Source organism: Pungitius pungitius, chromosome 9, assembly GCF_949316345.1.
Source record: "Pungitius pungitius chromosome 9, fPunPun2.1, whole genome shotgun sequence".
Classification (NCBI taxonomy): domain Eukaryota; kingdom Metazoa; phylum Chordata; class Actinopteri; order Perciformes; family Gasterosteidae; genus Pungitius; species Pungitius pungitius.
In genome coordinates, this window is record NC_084908.1 from 10799439 (window position 1) to 10808423 (window position 8985).

Sequence of the window (8985 nt, forward strand, 5' to 3'; positions counted from 1 at the left end):
GTTGGCAACCTAGTACCCGTCAGGTACTGTAGTAGTTTTGGAAACTGAAGTGACAGCACTAAACATGTCGGTTATTTTTGAACATGTTGAGGCATCAACCTCCTAGATTTTTTTTTTTGGCCCACAATTTCTCCGCACCCCCCTTGCTTTTACGTTTCTGTTTCTCCATCCTAATCCACACATTTCTTTCTGGCTCTGAGCCCCTGAATGCATCTGACTGACACAAGGAGAGGGAGGGGTGGAGCCTGCTAAGAGATGATTGGGCCAGCCCAGTGTCAGTATGGAAAATGAACCAATGGGCCGCTGTCCCTGCTTTATGGGCTGGTCGAAAGCAAAAATTTGCATTTGCCCGGTATACCAGATTACCAGTCCAGCCCTGATTATGTCAACTACTGTTCTCACAAATATTGTACAGGGGAGAGTTGGTGTGTGCAGAGATTTTAGAGAAGAAACACTAAATAAAAAAGGTAAGTAATACACTTCATTCTTTATGTTTACAAAGATCCAAAAAGTCCTGACCTCATTTTGCCCCCAAAAAGCTTTTTCACCCACCACGAGATCAAATGGATCCACATGTATCTAGTCCCTGTCGAGGATATGTTAATCACATGAGTTTAGACAGGTCAGTTTACTGAGCGACACCCCATAATCTTCATTGCACCCTTATTTTGTTTACAGCAGACACAGACACATATGGTCGTATACAAATACCTTATACCCAAACACTCTGGGATGATTAACCGGCCAACTGTTCCGCTGTCTATTTACCAATGTTATGGACGGCTTTGGCCAGTCTGCAGGACAAAAGGCAACAGAAGTTTGAGAGGTGCGCAGTCAGAGTATTGTGCTCTTGTCAATAATGGGGAGGAGGTTGCTGGCATTCAACTTTATGGACCAGAGCCACACAAACAGATGTGAGGGAAGGCAGCCATTGGTGGTGATATTTGGGGGCAGAAAGCTGGCACTAACAGTAATTTGGTGGCAAAGTAATAAAACATGAAAAAGACAAGTAGTCAAGATGAAAAATGGAAAGGTAAGGAAGGGGAAATGATTGTAGCCAACACCTCACCCCGGACGCACATTCCTTGAGCCCCTTCCCTCCGGCAGGATGCTGCGGTCCATCAGGACCAAGACCTCCCGCCACAAAAACAGTTTCTTCCCGTCAGCAGTTGATCTCATGAAGTCAGAGTCCCCCACTCACTCAATTACTCCATCCCCTCAACATTTACACAGTGGTTTATCACCATGGTAACATGTATATACATACATACATACTTATATTTTAACTTGTATTTTAATATATTTATCCACCACAAACTTCTTTTTTATATTGCACCAATTATCAAAAGAAAATCCTCTATGTGGAACTTATGTGGCAATAAATGGCTTCTGAATATGAAGACAGTCAGATCTGCTAAAAAAAAAGTACGATGACCAGCTAAGTTTGGAAATCAAATAAACAGCCAATATGTTATATGTTTTAGAATAACACTGGCATATATTCAGACAAAGGGAGAGGAAACCGGGCTTAAAAAGGGAAAGTGGAATCAAAGAGGGGCAGCGGCTGTGAACGTCAAAGGCTTCTTTGTTTCCCTCAGGGTTCTGTTATGACGCCAGAGCCCAATCTATTCATTTTAAATGGCAACGGTGGCGAGCCACCAAACACACGCAATGTAGATGACAGAGCACAATCACACCTCTCTCTCCCCTATTCTCACTGCTCTTCTTGCCCCCCCCCCCCCCTCTTGCCCTTTCCTCCTCACGTACACACACACTCACATAATCTGCACATAGTTCTCTATGCCTCCTTGTAGCCTTATCTATCTTATGCAATGCTGTGTAATAGTGTGACTGTTATGAAGCAACCGCGGTGATGGCTGCACTGGGTTAGTGGGAGCAAAGCTGGCAGCAATCCCTTATGTCTTCATCACTTTGGCTTGGCCTATTTTCTCTTCTTTTTTATTCCATGCTCTCTCACAGTCCTCTAGCAACTTGCTGTCATTTGAGTCAGAGGCACTTACATGTATATGTGCCGTTATGAAGTCAGAGGGTCTTATCGGGTGGGGAGTTTTAGTTCGTTGGTCTCATTTGCATAAAAGGCACTTAATAAGCAGCACTTTTATCACTTGCTTATCAGCATAGGAGTGGAGTGAGGCAAATTGTTGCATCAGATCTGTGCGGATTGTTGCTAGGATTAATAAGAGTACACTTGTATAATTTCATGCAACGCTGACGAGGATTTAAAACATTTTAACGACCTTTAACACACACATGCATAAATTCACATTCTCTAGAACAATTTCAGAAGCAATAAAACAATAGTTTGTATTACTCTGACCTGCTTTGGCTGTCAGCTGTTGTTAATGAGAATCTGTCTACCCCCCCGTCCTATGGAGAACAGCCTGCTGGGACACACACACAGAGCCAGAGAGCCCTGTCATCACACAGAGGGACCTGCTGGCCTATTGTAGATCCCTGTGTCACCTCATATCCCCCACAAACATACAGCACAGAGCGGGCTACTCCAAAATCACTCAATTATGCAAAGCACACGGTTGGACTTATTTTATACATGTGCTTTCTCCTCCCCACCTAGCCCCACAGATCTCTTCGTTTTCTGAAACTCTCATAATCCCACCCAAACAATTGATATCACCAATGCCCCCATCGTGCAAACACCAGCACCCCTCTTATTTCTGCCCCTGAGGCCCCCCCCCGACTCCTCTCCCTCCTCAGCTTCTGCTCCCCATTCAGCCCTAGCTTGTCCCCATGTATTCATAGAGATCACTGATGGAGTGGGGAGTCTTTGTGAGCGGGTCAGCCTCCCATAACCTCCCCCCCCCCCGGCTCCACCTTACACTCAAACACGCACACATTTGAGGGCACACACAGAATCCTTCTCACTAGCCATATGGCATGGCCAATGAAGGACTAACAAAAGAGAGCTAAAGAGGTGTCAAAGAGATTTGTGTGTGGGTGCGCCCTGCATCGAAAGGTGGCTGAGCAGACTGGGGCAGTGTCCAACAGATGAAATGGATTCCATTTTTGTTTTTTTGGATGCCAAAAGGAAAGGGAGGGGGCTTTCCACCTCTTCGTCCTGCCGTCAGACTCATTGGCTCAATGAAGAGTAATGAGAGGAGGACCTAATTGGAGCACAATGGGAGCACACTTGATGGACTTTTTAGCAATGCAGATCCATCTTCATCACACAAGTGGATTTGTTGTTGTCAGCATCATCGTCTTTGTCATCATTGTGATTTTTTTCATTGCTATGTTGTCATTGACCCCATTTTCATCCGCAATCTTCATTCTCATTAAGGCAATCACCATGTGTCTCCAAAGGAGTTTTATTTGTGTATATTTTATTAATTTCCTGGGAATGTGTCTACAATACATCTAAGTAAAACGGTAAACAATAAATTATTAACTTATTAACTGATACGTCTGACATTTTAGTTTTAGCTCCAAAGAAAGTGGTTTGGATCAGGGGTGCTGAAGGGTACGATGTCGCCTGCCTTAGAAGAAAAGAAATCACGTCAGGTCACAAAAACTAAAAATTTGGTAGTACTAATTAGCAATCCTTACTTACTAACGGACACATTTAATTCAAAAGCAACCCCGGCTGATTCCAATAGGTCTAAGTCATCCGAGTAATGTAATGATGATAATAATAAAGAATTTATGAGATGGTTGTGAAGGTTGGCTGGCTTCTGACAGGCTTGTTGTTTTTCTATATTGATGCGTTTATCGCTTATGGTATGCAGTGTTGTATATTTGAATAAAGTTACTTCAGAAATGCACCATCACGGTTTGTTTTCTAACACATTTTGACAATGTGTTAGCATTTAAACAACGCGCCGTAAATGTGTAGCCTTCATTTGTAGTATGAATCTGAAAACAGTTTTGGGGTTTTGGTCCAAGTAGACTTCTGTTTCACTGACCTCCTTTTTGCTTTTCAATTTTGACGAATTGAAAAGTAAAGACAAGCGGACATAGAAATGGAGGAATATACACCTAAATCACTCCAATCACTCCATCAAATCGTATGGCTTACAGAAACTGACAATGTCAAAACAATGTAATCATAATAAACCTGAGCATTTGAGCTCGCAATTCAAAAGACTACAAAGCAGCATACATTTGTTTACCTTAGTTTGAGTTTTTTTTTTTTTGTGTTTTATTGCTTAAGTTAAGTAAACATCCCTGCATCCCACCTATAGGAAAGGAAAGTGGGTTTGTGTGTCCACAGCGGGACTTGCCTCATGCCCTATTTCAGTCAGGCCTGATATGATCAGACGTCAGATGGTGAGCTCCTCGTCTCTCTAGCCCTTGGCATTTGTGCTCGGAGGTGAGAAAATGTCTAAACGCTGACATAGTGCAGCATAGACTTTGATACCCAGAGAGCCACAAAGATAAAGATCCACGGGAAACAAGCTTCAACAAATCTCGCATTTGAAACACAGACATCGAGTTAAATTAAAATAAAAAAGGGGAGGCATTCTGCTGCATAAATGAAGAGATGAACGTCATGTGGGCTTTAATGGACTTGAAAATGCTCCGAAAAAGTACATGAATATATCAAGAGGATACTTTTGGAGGGGTCACTTTGAGGAGTTCAGGCAAGTTAAAACAGGATTACATTTAGAAAATTCATTCATTTAAATTAGCATTTCATGGATAAAAATCGGTACACCATCTACTGTTTTTCATTAAATCCTAATTTTGCATGGTCAATCCTGAGATATGAGTCAAAAGTAGGTGACTAATCTACCTCATGAAATATGATAAAATTCCCTCGAATCAGACCCACCCCATGGCCTCTCTCATTTAGTTAGCGAGCTTACTTTAGCTTGATAATCCTTCCATGTTGTTCTTCCAACGTTACAATGGTCAACAAAAAAAGAGCCAATCAATGGCAGCCCCAAACTTGGATGTATTTTTGTAATCTCATAAAACATGCCATTGATTTGTCCCATCTTGCCATGTTTCATCAGGTCCACACAACAGCTAAGCACGTTTCATCAAACAGATGAGGCTGCTGGGATTAGTACAAACAGGATATATAGTAAAAAAAAATAAAACAATCGCAGCAACTCAGGGATTGAGTGTACCCTCGATCATTTGATTGAAAGTAGAATCAAAAGATTCCGGGTTCAATCCCCGGCTCCTCAAATCCACTTCAACGTGTCCTTGTGCAAGTGATTTAACCCAAAACTGCAGGCTGAGTCTGCTTTGTATGAGTGGGTGAATGATGCATACAACATTGCAACGGTGAAACTAGAAAGGTGCGGTGAGACATGCTTTTTTCATTTATATCCCACCCTGGAGATCTTAGGATGGAAAGACTCCCTCATCATTTGTTCACCTGCCCGATGAGGAGATCAGCTCCAGGTGTAACTCTTCCAACACCTGATCCCAAAGATCTCCCGTAAGTGGAGCCTTCTGGCTGGAATAGGTGCTTCTAATTATCCTACCCCTCAGCCCTCTCCTGTACCTTTACGCCAGCTTATTTGATTGACTGGTGGTGATTCAAAGACAGGATTTAAAATATTATTCAAGACTTCCCTCACATAACCACTCCAGGGAATATTCTTCTCATTTGTTATATATTTCAAACACATCATGATATTTAAAAAAGACATTTGACATTGCATGTTTTTTAACTGGTTACTAGTTTAACCCCACATGACTAAATAAAATTCAAAGAACTGAAGTAAAAGATACATCTGAATTAAAGGGATAATTCTTCTATTAAAAAAATCAGACATAGAACTTTTAGGGTAGATGTAGAAATGCTTCCTGCTTACTCATATTCCCCATTCTCACACATTGATCATTCCTATATCACTTCTTACTTAATTAAAACTGCACTCTCCAAAAGACAAATCCACTTCTGTTTTCACATATGTGCAACATGTGAACTATGTGAAGTTTCAGATCATTTATGAGCAGTTCGTGCCAAAACCGAGTGTCTGCCGGCAAAGCATTAAGGCACCCTGAGTGGAAAGATAGAGGTGCACACATGCGCCCGCTCACAAACCCACAAATCACAGGTCTTATTAAGTTCCCTTTCTATGTTGTAATTAGAGCAGAGGCAGGCTAATCACCTCCTTAGTAGACAGCATCATTAATGAGAAGGAGAAGGAGGAGCTGAGAGGGAGGGAGGAGAGAGAGATACGCATAATTTAGAACAGCAAAGAATAAAGATGGTGGAGGGGAAAGTGAAAAAAACTAAATAAGACATGATAGGAATTAGTAGATTAAACTGAAAGGAAACATGGCAGAGAGGGCGGGAGGGATGGATGTGTGATACGAAAAGAAAAGAGAAATCTTCTTTGAAGAGAGAGAGAGGTGGGTGGAAGAAATAAATAAATGAAGCTTCAGTTGACAACAAACAGATTGACTCAAAGAAAAAGAGACAAGTCTGGAGAGACGCAGAGCGAGAGGAAGATGGACTTAGATGAAGCAAACACAAAATAAAAAAGCAAAAGGAAACTTGTAGCCAGAGAGAAATAATGAGTGCCATACCTCCCACAAAGCCAGCCATGTCTCCCATAGCCCCCTCCCTCTCTCCCCAACTGACTCCCTTGGTTGTTCCTTTTATGCTGTCACCCATTGAGTGTGTGAATAGCCTTTTATTATTTAACAGTCTGGGCAGGTCACAGGGTCATCGGAAGGCCCACCACCCTGCTACCAGCAAACATGCCAAACACTCTCCAATGTGACCCCGCACGCTCACAAAAGAGGAATGAAAACCGACGAAAGCTCACACAAAACTGTGAAATGGAGGCTGGTAAGCACTTAAAGCTGTGCTACCTTCATTCACGGCGAGCTGACAACCTGTGACAGTCCCTGATGCATTCATTATATCACTCGTCCCCCCCTTTGCTAGCCTATGATATCTATCTGTCCAATGCATCTGCAGGGCTGGGAGCTGTGGCTGCGTTGGTGCGTGTGTGAAGGTATACGTCTGTTCGGGTGTGACAGGAAGAAAACAGAGATAACGGTAGCCCGATGTTATCAGCTCCATCTTATCGTCTACACAGCCAGAAGCAGGTATATACAAGCTAATTGGAAAGTGCCAGACATACAGCAGACTGGTGGAACACACGCTCACCCTTCCAGCGAGCCAAGGCAGACAAGAGAATTGGCAGCTGGAGAGAGAATAAGAGGAACACGGTAGAAAAAAAATTGATGGGAGAGACCTAAATGATACAGCGAAAATGAGACAAAAGCGAGAAGAATGGGAGGTAGGAATGACGGAACAAGAGATCGCCGTATAGATTGAGGGGAAATTGCATGGGAGACAGCAGAGAGCCCAGATTCAATATCTCCAAGACAAATAGTAAACAAGGCACAGTTAACTTCTGAAATACCACAGGTATTGTGCCTATTCTGTCTGCGACTGTATTGTCAGCATTGATAAAAGACAAAATAGGAAAGAAAGCAGCTTCTCCTCCATTTCTCTATAGTGTACTGTTCTTTTCACTCCACTTGGTAATGAGTCACTCCATCAAATCCGCTCTCAAATGCCAGGCCAATGTGACATCTCGTCCTGTTCCCTTTCCTTGCAATAGATGTCAGAGTATCCAAAATCAATCGGACCAGGCAACATTACAGTATTGGTTGACGTGGCTCGAGCTGCTGCTATAGAATCCCTATGACCACATTTTTATCAGATAATTCTATGTTTTAAAGGAACATTCCATCGTATTTTCAATGTGGTCATTATGACTTTACTAACTTTACACTGGCCACCTTACTTGTTTCCAAAAAACTAACTGTAGTCCATTATATATATATATATATACTGTATATTTTATATATAAAAAAAACGTTCATGTGAAGGATAAGTGGACAGCTTGTATATCTAGAGCTGTTACTTTTTCATATAGCCTAATGCTGCGTCCACACCAAATGGCACCTCAAACGCTCTAAGCTTCAAAATGTCTGTGCACGTCCCTGCCACACATTATTCTGCTAAAGAATTTCTTGCAGAGCTGTATTTCCATTTGTCAGACTTTCCATCATCAGCAAGTCATCATGATGCATCCCCTCACAATAAATCATCAGACCCTGAAGAGGCATTGTACAAGACAAAAAGAAGGTAAGAAGTTGTGATAATGGTTATCGATTAGTGCACTGGCACACTGTGTCCCATCTTGTTTTCGTTACAGATGAAATCCACCGTGCCTCCAAAGCAACCCCATGTGCTCACTGAAGAGGAATGTGTAGGAAAAAGATCTCAAATTGAAAGTAGCTATTTCTATATAAAAAAAAAACTAATCCAACAGTGAGTACGATATGTGTTGATGATGTGGTGAATGTGGGAATGTATTAAGTCAATGAGGGATGCCTGTGGCTGAAAATAAATAAATAATTGCAAACATAATTGCTTGTAAACTAACTTTGTATCAGCATGTGTTTGTTTTGTGCTTGCACTCTCCCTCCTCTCCTCTACATCCTTTGATGAGGCCCCTGGGAGTGATGGTTTGCATTCAACAACATGGTATTTTCCTCTAACAGAGTTTGATAAAACCAAATCCATGAGAGATTTGCTTTTTTCTTTTGCACAGGGAAAACCTCTGATGTGAGTTAATTGCTTGTTAGTTGAGAGCAGCTAATAATGCCAGCCCAGGAGTGATGCAGACTTGACAAGACTTGTCTGATGATCAGCCACAGTGATACACATTTTGACAATTCATGTGCTGCAGCTGATTTCATAAGGCAGAATACACGCACCATCGCAAGTCAATTAAAATAAGAATCTTTTATTATTTCTAATATTTATTTGTTTTCTGTTGTCTTCAAAAAAGCATTACGATCTTAAAGAGATTAGAAATAACTGCCCTCCAGGTTGGTTGATAGTGACAGATTAGTTTCCAAGTGACAGGTTTTCAAGGATAAACTATTGTCAGTGTTCTTTATTTCTTGGAGTGATTGACAGTAATCTCACAGCAATGTAAGGTTATGAGCACACTCAGG